The 17,333-nt window shown below is 42.3% G+C and overlaps 1 protein-coding gene across 1 annotated transcript in view; it reads left to right on the plus strand.

The window, feature by feature from the left end:
* The window catches only part of LOC127655014 (kalirin-like), a 160,823-nt gene that overhangs the window by 53,449 nt on the left and 90,041 nt on the right, over positions 1 to 17,333 (plus strand). The gene's annotated exons all lie outside the window — the stretch shown is intronic.

Consider the following 17,333-nt stretch of genomic DNA (forward strand, 5'->3'; position numbering starts at 1 on the left):
CAGGAGAAGCTATGCGAACTCGGCTTGCTGCAGAGACCAGGCCTCCAGACCACGGTGTCGCCTGATGCTGGTGGAAAGGACATCATAAGCGGTGTGCAAGAAAGCGGAAATGCGGCAAGAGGGCGGGAGTCCATGCTAGGCTAAAGACAAACCCTAGCCGACTGGCTCTCCTGTCTATCCTGATATAAAATGTTTGCTCCCTGGACAATAAACTGGACTACATCCGACTCCAGCAGACTACGCAGCATGAGTTTAGAGACGGCTGCGTCTTTGTTTTCACGGTGACGTTGTTCAGCGACAGAGTTCCGGACGCCACCATTCAGCTAGACGGGCTCGCCTTGTTTCATGCCGATATAAATGCAGCTCTATGTGGTAAGGCGGTGGTGGCTTGTGTGTTTACACCAACACGGAATGGTGCAAGAACATCGCTGGTGGAGATTGTGAATGTTAGATGCAGACATTTATATTTATCACGGGAATTCACCACTGTCATAATAACCGGAGTTTACATTCTCCCCAGCGCTAATGCTAAGGAAGCGCTCGTTGAACTGTATGGGGCTATTAGCGAATTGCAGAACGTTCACCCTGACGGACTGTTTATTGTCGCCGGAGAATTCAACCATGCGAATCTCAGGACAGTGCTCCCTAAATTCCATCAGTATGTGGTCTTTGCAACGAGAGGGTCGAACACGCTAGATCTTGTGTACACAAACCAGGGTTGCCAACTTTGGTGATTTGCCTGGAGTGAGATTTCTCCCCAAACATGCGCATGCAGCGGCCTACTGGAAATTTTGGCCGGCGGCCACTGCTGCCGCCACCACAAACCTCTTACCATCTAAACCTACACCGATTACATTAATTTCCCAATGTTTGAAGTTTTGGTAAAAAAAAAAGTGGGAAAGTTTCTTGAAAACCTTCATTTATTTATATAGGTGCTCACAAAAATCTTTACAAGTGCCTTGTAAACTAGAACAAATAAACTGAATATGAGAATGTGTCAGAATTTCGAATGGTTTCTCCTAAACACTGACATTTGGCCTGTTGTAACGGGTTGTGGCAGACTTAGCATCTTTTATAATCTGAGCAGGGGGCTCATATTTGTAGCAGGGCTCAATGTTGCTCATTTTGATAGACATAATGGATGAAAGTGTGCCATCAAGAGACAGTTTATTCCGTGTGTCTGTCTTGTTAAGTCCAACCACAGAGAAGGTACGTTCAGCATCAGCGTTAGAATGTGGCAGAATCAACACTAGCTGTGCAACCGTTACCAGTCTTGGGAATTGTAGGGTTCCACTTATGCGGTTCTTCACTGTGCTGAGATAGGCCCAAATTCGATCCATCCTGTGGTACTCTCCATCTGCACTCTCTCTGACAACAGCATCTCTCCAGATGGCATCAGGGATGTCTTTTTCTTCCATCATCTGGTACTCCAGGAATTCATCATTTAAGTGGTCCTGTTCCCTCAGCTCGTCATATGGCAGGAGATGGTTGAACCTAAACATTAGAGAAACAGAATGAACCATCACTTGTATACCAACTCCTAAACTTATTCCACCTTTTCTCCACTATAATGATGGTAGGATGGATACCTTTGAACAAAGTACTGCACATAATCCACAGCAACATCCGTTTTCTGCTTGAAGTCCACAGCACTTGGTCATTCAGAGGCAGCTTGGCCAAGGCATACTCCACTGATCTTATGAAGAAACTTCTTGCTGCCATGTGGAACTTCTTAACAGCCTCAGGGGAGACATGACCAGCTTCAACGAGTCTGTTCAAGGTGGTTCTTGTTGTGAAGCCAATGCCAAGCTGTGAATCTACAGGCATCACAGAATGCACAATTGATCACCAAGAGTAACTTAAGACCAGCCAACAAAGTATCAAGATAACTGTCTTTTGTGCCATCATACTGACCTGGGAGTTGGTTCTCTTCATTCATGATGTCCACACTGTCCACATCAACTGCTCTGAAAGCTCCTGGCTTCAGGAATTTTGACATCAGTTTCTTTATGAAAAACCTGATCTTTAGTACACAAAAAACACAATTTTATTCTACTTACTTTTATGCAAAGCAACACTGGGATGGCTCAGAAATTAGGATTTAAGTCCCATGTAATAATCTGTAATATTAACTACTTGCAACATTGAGTGTTACGTACTTGGTCATGTAGTAGGTAGACGGAGGGGTCTTGACGTTGGAAGAGAAGGTTGAAGTGTGTAAAGATGATCAGCGTGGACTGATAAAAGAGCAGGTGAATTTCAGTCATTGGATCTTCAAACAGCACACGCAATCGGACGCACCTTGCTTGTTTCTCATCTGAAAGTAGAAATACAGGCAAAAGCAAAAATATCAATAGGAAACAATAAGTAATGATTAATGAATTGGAATATTGATGGTTAAAAAAGTTAATTTAGGCTACTTCAATAATTTGGAAGTCTAATCAGACAGAGAATGTCAAGGCTCAGAAAACTTTTGTGATGGCAATAATGATGGTGTGACAAAGTGAACCTGAAAATATTGAACTGTTTCATAATATTCTAATTTTCTGAGATACTCAGTTCTGTTTTAAAACCTGTAAATTATAGCCTAATCATCAAAATTAGACTTGAAATATTTCACATTGTGTATAATGAATCAATGCAACATTGAATTAAGTTATTGAATGAAAAATGAACTTTTACTCAACAATTAAAATCATTGATCCCTACTTGTACATCTTGTAATGTTATACTTTACTCAGGATAGGGTTCCATAACAAGTGATATTCAGCCAATAGGTTTATAAAGCATACACTAGGTCAATACTTACTGCAGCTTCCAAAATAACTCCTGAGTGCAGCATAGAGGCGTAGAATACGGGTCACAACCTGCTCCAGACTCAGCCACCGTGTGCTCACATGAAGCAGCGTCTCCATGTAAGTCGTGTCACAGAACACACAAAACTCTGAAATGATAAATCATTGATTAATGCAAATGAGCAGTTCAATGTATTTAAAGGGATTGTAGAATGGGTGAATTACTTATTATACGTATTATACCTTGTTCTTTGATGTTAATAAATAAATGTATTCTACTTTGATTTACCGATAAGCTCAAATACAATTTTACAGTCCTATTACCCCCTTACATTTAGGCTGGGTATTGAAATGGTCTATTTTGGCCAAATGGCCCCTCTTTAGCAACGATTACTGAAATGTAGTTAAAATTACATCATAAATGAGGTTGCTGAATTACCATCAAGTTTATTCTTCCGTTTGGTGCTGCTCTTGAACCAATAGCCCACATCCACAGCCATGTCTTCAATATCAAACCCTGTGATCTATTTTTTTAAAGGCAGATATTAACACAGTTCTCAGAAAGCATGCAAGTGTTGTATGTAAATAAATATTTTCCTTTGGAGTACATTTTTGTAATACATGTCTGGGACTAATTTCAGTATTTACCTCAGTGTACACTGCACCAGCAGCAGATGCATTATTGTGCACTATGTGGCACGGGCAGCCCAATATGAACAAGGAGGGGTGCTCTTTCAGAAGCCTTGTTTTTATGGAGTTTCTGTTTCCCACATTAACACTGGCATTGTCCACAGAAAGGGAAATGCAATTAGTCCATGGTATTGAGTGCTTCTTCAACACTGAGTCTATCTTGGCAAAAATGGTTGCTGCAGTGCCACAATGCTCTTCTTCTGTTACCCCCATGTCCAGGAATCGGTGGACCACCCCATCCTTGTGAAAGGTCTTTATAGTAATGGGATTCATTTTCTCCTTCCCTGAATTCACAATAAAATAGTTCAGTCAGGCCAAAGTTAGTTGCAAAAGGTACCCAAGAGAAAGAATTAAATGTCACCTGTGTCATTGGACCCATCTGTTGAGAGACTGAATGGTTTCTCCCTTAAGTGTTTCACAAGCTCAGACAAAAGATAGGGACTGACTGCCCCATTAATGATGGCCGACGTTTTGGTTCTCGCTGAGGAATATTTCTTTGCCATTTTTGAGTCTGGAAAACACTCCCTGAAAAGAGGACTAAGATGATCAGCGAATGCTAAAGGAATATTATGGTTGACCGTGGCCACCGCAACCTTGATCTCTGCCCTCCTAGTCTTAGAGTTACCTTTAGTACATAAAATACATAATACATAAAAAGATTTAGTTGAATGTGAGCCTATGTGAGCACTTGCATGGATCTTAATTTACTAATCACCTGAGTCTCAAGATTCAGTTCATCAGTTCTTGAACAAAATAAACTGTGTATTTTCTGGGAGCTTTGAAGGGTTTTCTGTTTTTTTATGTGACCGTCACTGGTGATGTGCCTCTGCACATCCGCTCTCCCTTGATGGCCGCACTCCAGTTCACGCCTGCAGATGTCACACCAGAAATGGTGCTGGGTGGTGCCAGGTTTTATAAAAGTCCACTCTGTACTCCAGGCACTACTGAATTTTGTACTGTACTTTGCAGCTCCTTTTCTAGCCCTTTTCTTGCTTGAATTTCGACTGGCATCCTCCTCCTCATCCTGACAGTGTCCCTCTTCCACCACCCTTGCCTCTATCTAAAAGGCAGGGTTAAATCTACATAATCACATGGCATCCTTCTTTCCAATTACATAATTATTCACGATACAGTAGCCAATTATACACTCACTACTCTGCAGAATAGCCGCTACACAAATGCTGAAGCCTCGTCTCACACCTACCCCCCCATCCCCACCAGAGTCAGACCTCATATACCTGATATATTAATATATTTATATTTTTATACACACACCCCTGGTCCCCAACCCCCATTTTTAGCCCACCAAAAAAGATAGGCTACTACCTGTCTCGCTTAGTTAACGTTTACACATGTTTATCATCTAGGTCAGGTGTAACAAATAATCATCTTTGAAACCAATTAGCTTACCTGCTGGTGAGATTCTGTTGTCTCCCCAATCTCCTCTCTACGTTTGTCCGTCCTCTTTCGAAAATATGTCATCAAACTCATGATCTAACAAGGAGTTATAATCCATCGTTTGTGTTAATAATACCGTTGTGCTCATCCGTTTGCCACAGCAAAGTTCTAATTCTAATTTAAAAGACAACGTTAGCTACATACTAGCTGACCTAAACTAGCTTTCATTAACGTTACACCTAAAACTTTAACGGTACCGTTTCTTTGCTTTGCTAAGAGTATAATAATGCGACTTTCTGTCAGACAAAGTTTAATAATGACATACAGTTGAGCAAGTATATCGTTTTAATAAATTATATGTTTCTTACCTAGATAACCATTGCTGATTCTACACCAAACAGGCCACTAAACGTTTTCCTGGCGTTGAAGGTGAAGATGCTATGGAAGATGCCAATAAATAGACAGCAGACATCACTAACGTACGACGACAAATGTTTCCAGCGAATCAACAATCATAGAAAGGCATTAGACACAGTGGTCCAATCAGTAGTTAAGAGCCTGAGCTTGTTTATAGTAATTCGGAAATATTAGTGCACATGAGTGAAAAAAATACAGCACAGAAGAATGTCTAATTTAGCGTGAGATTTCTTTGTTGAGCGTGAGACCGTGAGATTGAGGCTGAATGCGTGAGTGTCACGCCAGATGCGTGAGAGTTGGCAACCCTGACAAACATTCCAGGCGTGTACCGGACAGAGCCCGCCCCACCTCGGCTACTCAGATCACATCTCTGTTATTCTAATTCCAGCATACAGACAGCTCATCTGGTGCACAAAACTGCTTCATAAGCAGGTGAAAACCTGGCCAGCAGGAGCCATATCTGCTCTTCAGGACTGTTTTGAGTGTACTGACTGGCACATGTTCAGTCTGTGGTTAACGGACTGGTGTAGAGCCAACAACCTGTCTCTGAATGTGGACAAAACAAAATAGATGGTTGTTGACTTTAGGAGAGCACAGAGTGACCACTCTCCACTGAATATCGACAGCTCCTCTGTGGAGATCGTCAAGAGCACCAAATTCCTTGGTGTTCTCCTGGCGGAGAAACTTACCTGGTCCCTCAACACCAGCTCTATTGCCAAGAAAGACCAGCAGCGTCTCTACTTTCTTTGAAGGTTGAGAAAATCACATCTCCCACCCCTATCCTCACTACATTCTGTAGAGGGACTATTGAGAGCATCCTGATCCTCATCACTGCCTGGTTTGGGACTTGCACCGTTTTGGACCGCAAAGCCCTGCAGAGGATAATGAGGACAGCTGAGAAAATCATCGGGGTCTCTCTTCCCTCCATCAAAGACATTTACACAAAACGCTGCATCCGCAAAGCAACCAGCATTGTGGATGACCCCACACACCCCTCACACAACTCTTCACCCTCCTGCCATCTGGCAAGAGGTACCGAAGCATTCGGGCCCTCACGGCCAGACTATGTAACAGCTTCTTCCCCCAAGCCATCAGACTCTTCAATACTCAGAGACTGGACTGACACACATACACACCTGTACACCATTCAACTTTTGCACATGTCCAGATTTGCACTTTAATTCATTGTCACTTTATACATGGCTGCTACCTTAATAACTGCTATGTCCATAGAACACTATTTCATAGTATGTTATGTTTACATTTAGCATTTTAGAAAGTGTAATCTTTTTGCACTACTCTGATTACAAATGTGTACAGGTCGGCGCTGCACTGTCTCTTACTGTGCCTATTGTCCTGTTCCTTTTAGTAATTTATTGTACTGTCCCATAATTTTTGCACATACTTTATGTAGAAATGTTATTTAGTCTGTGTAGTCTAATGTGGATCTGTGTTTGTCCTATGTTGCACCATGGTCCTGGAGGAACGTTGTCTCATTTCGCTGTGTACTGTACTAACTGTATATGGTTGAACGACAATAAAATCCACTTGACTTGACTACTTTTCCAGGAATCTGGCCTCAGACTCAGCCCCAAAAAGGATCAGGTGATGAGGTGTAGGTCACACAGGGTTTCCCTACTTCAGTTAAAGTAGGGGCTGTCATGCTAGAGCTCAACCTGTGTACAACAATCCTGAGCAGTAAACAGTGTTAGAAAGTCATGTGCAGTTATGCAAAGTCTCTTCAAACTGTGTGCTGGATTCAGTCCCCATAAAAACTATGAGACGCCCTATCAGAACAAAGTAAGACACATTAACACATGTAATCTTAACAGTGTCCATTTGTGCTGGTGTTTTAGGCACATTCATGATGCTTTGTTGTGTTTTATGATTTGTTTGTGTTGTGAGGTTTGTTTATTTAGGCGATGACTGCATCATTGTGACTTAATTATGTATCTGAGAAATACACAGTCACTGTTCTGATTTTAATCTATATCAGACACATGCAGTATCTGAAGACAGCGCCTCGTGCATAACACAGATTAATTTGGCATGTGTCTGTGCACATCTGCTTTGAGTCTGGATGTTTAACACATAAAGTATAGACCAAGTGTGCCGCACAAGCCCTCAAAAGTGAAGCCAAAAACGTCTCGATCGCCCCTTGGTGACTAGTCCTAGTATAGGTCATAAACCCCGCCTCCCCATGTTATTCAACAGGACGTGAGACCAACTAAACAATTAAATTACACTTAACATATCTTTTTTCCAAAGATAGTTTCTGTCATTTACTGTAGTTTCTATCACGTTGATGTAATTTCAAGTGTTTGTTTTCAAAATAAGTTTGTTTTTAGTTAGTTATTTGATGCTATAAAAACGATGCAGTGACATCATGATTGACAGCTGTGATTGACAGGTTCTCTGAGCGAAGTAGTCACTGAAGCACCAACTGACTTTTTTTCGGGATCTTCGGAGGGCTGAGGAGATTGGAGCTTTAAATGTAATATCTAAATTTCTATAATTAATTATTTCACACAGTCAAAAGTGCAGGGGCGTGTGCTTGCGATTGATTCAGCGAGAGTGAGGGCGGGGCCATGATTTCGCGGCTTTACTTCCTGCTCACTACTGCGCAGGTCTAGTCCCGAAAACGCAACTGCGCAGACTCAAGTCCCAAGATGTCAGTGCCATATCGGGACACTGGCGGCTTCAGTTCTCACCAATGGAAAAGAGCGAAGGGGCATCGTCCACCTTTTTTTTACATTCTATGGTATAGACACACAGCAGCAACTCTTCTTCCTAAGAGATTGTCAGATTGACAACCATATCAGATTGTCGTCTGTCTGGAGGAGGTTATTTTCCTGCATGCTTTCCTCTGATGGCAGAGGGCAAAGGATCATACTAGAATCTGAACTTAGTCTGCATAATACACGTATTATCTGAGTCCAATGCAGATACATGCTAACAATACTCTGCACTTTTGTGTTCTTTTCGAAAGAGGAAGTTTGGTTAATTTATTAAACTTTTTTTTTTTTTTTTAAATCAGCACCTTTGGTATTCACTGTCAAAATTGACCGACCAATAAAAATGAATGAAAATAAAATAACAGACCAATTGGTTTTTGAGCTGTCAAATACAATCAATAAATAAATTAGGTTACGTATGTAACCTCCGTTCCCCGATGGAGGGAACGAGACGTTGTGTCGAAGAAGCGACACTAGGGGTCCCAATTAAATCATGCCATGCACTGAGCCGTGTACGTGAACTGCTGATACAGAAGCGGGCAGGTATTGTCACGTGCAAACGCAACCAGCTGTATCAGACTGCACATACCATTCCCCAATGCCCCATAAAGTAATCAGAATCCTTCTGGTTACCCTGACAAGGGGAACAAGGTGACGCTTGCCAACCTGGGAACGGGCCAAGCCTGGCTGGGCCTCTTTTCTCTCTATGTTTCACGCATGGAGCAATTCACGGCCGGGGCCTTTACATGCATCAAGGGAAGGGGGTCTTACCTAGTTTCCTATTCTTTCAGGGGGAAAAGACCCTGCGGAAACCACACCTGCCCGAAAGGGGAGGTAAGAGTGGTGAATATGTCACATGGGTCTTTAGGTGACATGTGGAAAGTGGCGCGGTGGTAGATCCAGCCTCAAGGTGGGGGGAGTTGCTACAACATGGCGACCGGAGGAAAACGCTGGTCCACTTTTGTAAGAGGACCGCACTGCGGATAATACACACAGGGGGAGTCCGCGTAGGAGTCCTTGACCTGTGGAGCACCTGTTCCAGTACAAAGTAGATTAAGTACCCGCAGTGGATTGGGTCGGCGAGTTCCTCCGCTGAACTGCGAACCCACAATGGCTAGGGAGGAATCATCCAGGCATCCGAGAGCTGGGATCTGCTGGGAGAAACAGGCACACGGTTTTACCTCAGCTGAGGTAAAGGGCGCTAGGTGCAAGCGATTCACCCAGCCAGTTCGTCAGCGTGAGAGAATACGGGAAGATACTGACTCAACCCGGAGATTGTAAAATCTCGCGAAGGTATTAGGTGTTGCCCAACCCGCTGCTCTACAAATGTCTGCCAGGGAGGTGCCCCTGGCCAGTGCCCACGAGTACGCAACACTTCTGGTTGAGTGCGCTCGGACCCGCAAGGGGGGCACGGCCTGGACGTGATAAGCCAATGAAACGGCATTGACGACCCAGTGGGCGAGCCTCTGTTTGGAGACAGCGTTCCCTTTCTGCTGTCCCCCAAAGCAGACAAAGTGCTGCTCAGAACGTCTAGAGCTCCAAATAGGTACGCAAAGCACATACCGGACACAGCAACGAAAGGACTGGGTCTGCCTCCTCCCGGGGCAGCGCTTGCAGGTTCACTACCTGGTCTCTAAAGAGCGTGGTAGGAACCTTGGGCATGTAGCCCGGCCGCGGTCTTAGGCTCACATATGTGTCTGCCGGACCGAACTCCAGGCAAGTGTCGCTGACAGAGAACGCTTGCAGGTCCCCTCAGGGAAAGAAGGTCCTTCCTCAGGGGAATTCGCCAGGGAGGGGCTGTCACGAGAAGCGTAAGGTCCGAAAACCAAGTCCGAGTGGGCCAGTACGGAGCCACTAGGGTGACTTGCTCCTCATCCTCCCTGACCTTGCACAGCACCAGTGCATCTGCCCCGAGGGGAGCCTCTGTTCGGGCATACCAGAGGGGGCAGTGGGAGGTTTCTCGGGAGGCAAACAGGTCTACCTGGGCCTTGCAGAATCGTTCCCAACTCAGCTGGACGACTGGGGGTGAAGCCTCCACTCTCTGCTGGGCAAGCGTTGTCGTGACAGTGCGTCCACTATCACATTGAGGTTGCCGGGGACGTGAGTGGAGACAACGGGCGAGTCGTAACGTGGCGGGAGCGTACGCCGCCTTGGCGATTTATGTATGCTACCACAGTGGTGCTGTCTGACCTGACTAGGACATGTTTGCCCTGAACCAGTGGGAGGAACTTCTGCAGGGCAAAGAAAACAGTCACCAACTCTAGGCAATTGATATGCCAACGCAGCGGGGCCCCTCTCCAACGGCCCGCAGCTGCGTGCCCGTTGCACACGGTGCCCCAACCCAATGTGGAGGCATCGGTCGTGACCAGGACGCGTCGGGACACCTGCTGCAAGGGTAATCCTGCCTGTAAAAAGCAGAGGTCTGTCCAGTGTTTAAATGTCTGGCGGCAGGCAGTGATCATCACACGGTACGTGCTGCGGCGCCATGCTCGTCTCGGGACTCAAGTCTGAAGCCAGTGCTGAAGCAGTCTCATATGCATCAACCCCAGCAGCGCGACCGCCGCGGAGGTTGCCATATGCCCCAGGAGCTTGTTGTTGAGACGTGCCGTCAATGAGACTGAGTCTAACCCCATGCCGAGAAAAGAGATGCTCTGAACTGGAGTGAGCTTGCTCTTTTCCCTGTTGACCTGAAGCCCCAAGCGGCTGAGGTGCCTGAGCACCTGGTCTCTGTGCGCGCATAGTAATTATCACGAGCGGGCCAGGATGAGCCAATCGTTGAGGTAATTGAGTATGCGGATGCCGGCTTCTCGGAGCGGGGCTGTGAGCGGCGCACATGCCCATGGAACCAAAGTAGCCGTGAGGGGATGGGGCGGGATTTTCCGGTCCAGCCTCGCAGTCGGTACCCAGGAAAGCATAGCGGACCTCTGTGCATCAGGCTCAGACTGGGCGCGCAGACGAGTCATCAGCATCAGACGCCGCTGTAACACTCTCCGATGCAGCGGCGATGTCATCATCCAATTCCGGGAGCTCAAGGGACCTGCAGGCCGGCCGTGAAGCGGACCGCACACATCCCGAGCTCGGATGGAAGAAAGCAAGCGTGCCGGGGAGGCGGGTGGTTCGAGGAGATTTACCCACCGAACAGAGCCCGTCATTGTCCCCAAATCGCCTTCATCACCCGCGGCGCCTGCCCCAATCCCGTAGGAAAGAGGCGAGGCACGGGGGGCGGCTGAAGTGGCTTTCACTCATGACAAAAGAAAGCCGCGACTGCAATGCTGTCATGGCTATGTTCTTGCACTGAGAACATAGACCATTCATAAAACGCTGCCTGTGTGTAATCTGCAGAGGCGGAAACACGTCTTTAAAAAGACACGTCCTGAAAAGGACGTTCAACGCCAGCTGTGCATTTGCTCTTTTAGAGAAAATAACTCTTAACTGTGCTGTCGATGCACCCAGGGGCAAACTGCACTGCTGTGCAGAGAAGGAGAAAGCCGCTGTAATGCGCCGTAGAATCCAACAGCAGGCAGCGTCAGAGGAACAGGAACGGGTGTGTAACTCGCAGCTGACTGCATACGCGACCATCGGCTCTGAAGAAAATTTCTGAATGAACTCATAGTATTTCCTCGCCTTTTATACCCTTATGTCCGGGGGCGGGGTATGCAAATACTATCTGCCAACTTCTCATTGGCCTTTTTTCATAGATCTAGGCATATTCGGCGGTCAAGAGAGACCCCTAGTTTTCGCTTCTTCGACACAACGTTGAAGTGAGCGACAGTCGGGGAACAGGCAGACATTACAGGGTGAGACTCTAAAACATCCTCAGTGCAAAACATACACACCAATTCACACACAAACACACTTACAAACGTACAAAAATGAACTGTTCAGACTTTAACACACATGTTTTTGGCTTGTTAAGCTTAACCAGTATCATGGATGTAAACACATTCAGTTTTGGCTCAAGAAATGGTGTGAGTTTGGGATAAGATTATGTGTTTACAAAATTTCATTTGATGCCACTTTGTAGTGTCTTAATATCACACCTCAGTAGAGCTTTCATTTCTGCACCACTAGTGGCACCAAATGGAATTGCACAAAAAAATGGGTTTTTTTTAGGTTCCACAAATTGAGTTGAGCACTGCAGCAGAAGTTGTTCTTCTGTGTTTTGGAGTGTTTTCAGGCTAATGTAAGATGAGGACGCTTTGTGTGTGTTTGTTTCTGTGGAATAAGAGCTTCCTTCATTCACTCACATCAGCTCCGAGTCTGTTTATCACTGTACACTGAGGAAATTACATTCATCATACTGCATAATGAAGCTTTTATTTGCACTGTTCAGTGCTCAAAGCATGTCACAAGACCATCACACACACACACACACACACACACACACACACACACGGAAGCACTGCTTAGGTACACACACACAATTGAGCAGAGTTGGATATACTCACATAAAAATCGTTGAGGTAAGCAGAGATACATGCACAGCTGGCTCACTGTCATTTATTAACTTCATGTCATGGCATGTGAATCGACCTGCCATAGAAATTTTTCAAGACTGCATTGAAATAAAAATGACAGTTTGGTGACATCTGGTCTGTGCCTGTTAGTTTTGAGGTCATCTATATGCTACTACTCCTAATACTTGGCAAAATTACATTTTAGCAGATAGATGTATTTAAAATATACAGTCTTACTCTTCTGCAAAAACAGACCAAAAATGCTGATGACATCATCTTGCACTACATTGATTTTTGTCCAATCAAATGCTCTCTTAAATGACAGTGCCAACAGCCATGTTTAAAAAAATACTGTACATATACTGTACTGTATATCACATCATGATTATGTTCCTCATATTTTAATTTTTGTGGTTTAATTCAAGGATTTTCAACCTAAGTCATCATGGTGTTCAGGAGGGAAACTACTTGTGAAGTAAATGTAAAAAAAAAATACTTTCTTCATTGATTCAATTCGTTAGAGCATGAACTTGAGCATGTTAAGTAAATTCTGTCTTTGTACTTCATTCAGACTAATAAGTAGAAATGAATGCTATCGCTTATAAATATTATTTATGATTATTTGTTATCTTTACAATGCGTCCTCAAGTATCAATCCTAAAGTTGAAAAACATTGTATTTGCTGATTTGAGTACATTTTTGAATAATATAAGTACATTTTACTTAACTTTTTAATGCTGGTGTTCCCAGCATGCACCGGACTTAAATAATAAATGCGCTTTACATGGTTTGAGAGTATAATTTACACTTTTTAAATTCAGTTGTTGAAAATGTATTTTGTTATGTTTGTTAACTAGAATTTGACATGGGGTTTCTACTCAAAATCACCCATTCATGATTTTAAAAATGATTACCGTTATTATGTTTTGGGGACCAAGTGTTGTGGACTGTGTTTGTTGCACCATTACTTGTTTGGTGATATGTTTGTTAAGGTGATATCCTCTCACAGGGTACGTTTCATGTTCAAAATGTGAAACATGGAATATAAAGTTCTGAATTTTAAAATGTTATGATCAAGTACCATCGTTTGAAATTTGAAAGTAAAAGTTACTGTAGAAACAGATATATTTAAGTTGGATTTACTTGCTCACTTTATTCAGTATTGTTGTACGTGATGCAGTTTATTTAATGTTATACCATTAAAAGTTACTGAAATAAACTTGTGAAAGAAAAATTAAGTAATCCAAATTTTACTAGTCATTTTCTTCAGTGTGGATCCTAGATAAACGTGTGATTATAAATTTTCAACTGAGTTAAAATTATACAGTGTCTGCGTCTCAACCAATGTTTTGAGATTGTTTGATTTGACATACAAATTTGAGCACAGGTGGATACCAAAGACAAATAAAGACAATTGAGCAACAATCACAGAGCAGAATTGAGCTCCATTACTGAGTGTTTAACCTCTGAACACTGAACTCAACCAGATACATAAAGAGAGGGAGGGGTGAAGGGAGTGAGAGAAAAAGCGAGTTAAGGACAGGGAGAGCCGTGTAAAGAGGACAGACAAATCGTAATGCCAAAGTGGATGAGTTTTAAACTCTTCAAAGAGAGCAGCCGTGTAAGTGCCATTTTTCTATTCATTTCTTCACTCTGTGAGCCAAATATAGTTTAAAGGTGTGTGTGTGTGTGAGACAGAGAGATCAGAACTTTATTGACATAGTGTGTGAGCCAGTCTCCTGTGATCACGCTGGTTAAAGGTGTGGAAATTAGTAATTTTCTGTGCAATATTCTGTGATAGCATTTTAAGCCAGAGAACTGTGTTATGGAAACATCTCCTTTCTGTGGTTTTGTTTAGTGTGAATGGGGAATTGAATACTTTGTGTTTTTTCAGTAGTGTATTTTCCTAATTTTGTATTGTTATTAGCTCTAACATATGTTTAGTTCACTTGTATCACTTCTGTTTTAGTATGATATAATGTGTAATACAGTATGTAGTTGGGTTTTATTTCAGCACAACATCTTTTCCTCAGATGTTAGAAGAGTGTGTGAAATGTCTGTGCTAGACAGTAGAGCAATTTATAATTTTTTTATTTTTAAGTTAGTATTTTAATGTATTTGTCTGTCTGTTCACATTCCATGAGGAGTTTAACCTACATGTTAAACTGTGAGATCCAGAGCAGTGGCAGGAAATAGGCTGTTAACACCATCGACTCATGCTAAGATAATCATCCAAACACACCCTTTTTACTATCATATTTAAGTGCACATCATAAAGCTGCTTGACCTTTACTTTTTGTCTTTGGAGTTTGATGGGGGTACATGAAACCATTTTAACTCTTGATACTTGATAAATCAACATGAAATGGCATTCGCAACTAATTTTACTTTCATAATGTGACACATTTCCAAGTTAAACATGAGATTAGCAAATAGCCTGTGAGGCCTTGGTGACATCTGCTGAAAAGTAGTCATTTCAGAGGTGGAGCAAGTTTATAGCAGAACAAAATAAATTTTGTAGGGCCCTATGAATTACATGATGCGGAAAACACTGATTGAATTGCAAAATTCACTCAAAATAAAATTAACAAAGAAATGTGCAATGTCACAGAATTTGACATATTTGGAATAAATTAAATGCACAATAAAGCACATTAAAATCGTAATACGTTCTAGTGTAATGATTAAACCACTAAAGTTTGCATGTGCTGGATGCTTCAAAGTGAATTTGTAAAGCCGGCTGCTCAAACACATACACACATCATGACCATGACATTAATTCATTTATAGCTTAATGTCATACAAAGTCCAGTAAAAATAAAAAAGCTAAATCTTCATGTAAAACAGACTGATACGATGTTCAGTGGGGGGCTTTATTGGGGTCATAACATCTGTTGCAGGGCTCCCTGTTCTTCTACTCTAATCTTTTCTATTTGCAAAATTAATATTTGGGAGTCTAACATTTATATTTCCTATTGACACAATAAAGCTGAAGATATATATATAAAAAAAAACATTTTAAGACAAATGCTTTTGTGAAACATCTTATGTACAGTTTTAGGCATTGACCAGGAAAATAAAAAATGGCACTTCATGTCAAAAAGGTGCTGCTTTATGAACAGCAGGGGTTTATAATCTGATGTTGTACTCATAATTTGTGTGAAAGGGAATAAAAGTAATTGTTGTTTTAGTGCCTCTAGAGTTTATTTAACCAGGAAACTGAGCTGTTCAACGAGCCACGTAAAGTTGTCTATTTTTGTGACCGCGCTAGGCGCAGCACTATGCACAAGGACCATATGCTACTCATTATCCAATATGTGTCAGCTCAAAGGAGCAAGTCGGCATGGGTGGGAGTATTTGTGCTATCTGTGGGTGTATGTTTGCAAAATGTGGGTTTATTGTTTGTTATTGAATAGAGGTGTAAATCAGCAGTTTCATCACGATACGATCTTGTATTGCAATCTGATGTTTGCCGATTCCTCAAAGTCTGCCACAATGCGATTTCCATTTTGAGACCTGTGATTGATATTATGATATTATGTGCCTATTTTACACAATTAATTACATTTATTATCTCACAAATGCAACCAAAATATAATTTTTATATTTTGAGCTCTCTGACTTCAGTCTTCGGTTCTTGAAAGTACTTCCTGTACTTCAGTTGTTGAAAATAGTAATATAACAAAATAAAGTCACACACATAAAGATCATCAGTCTATGATGACAGCTCATTGCCTTATGGAATGACGTAAACACTTCAGTGACAATCTCTTCAACAGTCAAGCAAATCTTTCAATCCAAAATACTTGCGTTCCCACGACTTGTTTCTGACAGGAGAGTATGTACTGTCCGTGTTTTTTCATAGCTACAACTTCCACAGATGTATTGAAAAATTCTGTTGCAGTTTACTGTGATAAATGTTAGTAAGAGTGTTTATGTGAAAAGTCTTGTAACTGACACCTGTGCAGGTCAGTGTTTTCTCTTTCCCTCATTAGTTCTGTTCAGAATGTCTTGGCTATGTACTGTAGGCGTTTACAATGTTTGAATTGCTCCATATCGCTTTAAAATAAAACATTCTCATTAAGAACTCAAATGGTCGAATGTGCCACGATATAGAGGAAAGCCCAATTTAATCAGGCATGTGAGCCATGTGTGCACGGATAGAGCAGAGCACAACTTCAATCACTCTGGACACATCCATGTCCCACATGAGAAGCATATTTTGAGCTTATAAAGTGAGATGAATATCATTAGGTTGATGCATCGCATGACAGAAATGCGTACGGATGTGGCTGGCATTTGAGTTTTAAAATAAAGGTGCATCTTAAAAAAATAAACATCAGTGTTTACACATTGTATCAATAATTTCGCATTGTTGGTTATTTGATTGATGCTTTGTTCCAGACCGATGGATCGTTAGACCCCTATTAATGAAGTTGTGCAAAGAGCAATTTGCTATTTTCCTGAGAAATAGGTCTGAGAAGCACATTTACTCTCGACGTAAAGTCTAAACTCAGATCCTGCATTTGCAGTTTGGGGATTCAACATGCAGGCTATATCAAAGAGATATCAATCACAAATTGAATATATAATAGGATGGTGCAGTAACCATTAGAATTATATTGCACTTGACCCAGCCCATTTGCGCTTTGCACGTGCAGTTTCACCAACACTTACGCCTAGACTTGGCACATGCTTGCACAAAAATATCAACAAATAAAGTAAATTAATGACATGATGATGTGTAAATGAGAGAATTTTCATTTTTGGGTAAATGGTTCCTTTAGCAGCATATAAATTAAACATAAACCAGGATTCAGACAGCTCAGATTATTTACACA

Source organism: Xyrauchen texanus, chromosome 14 (genome assembly GCF_025860055.1).
Source record: "Xyrauchen texanus isolate HMW12.3.18 chromosome 14, RBS_HiC_50CHRs, whole genome shotgun sequence".
NCBI lineage: Eukaryota > Metazoa > Chordata > Actinopteri > Cypriniformes > Catostomidae > Xyrauchen > Xyrauchen texanus.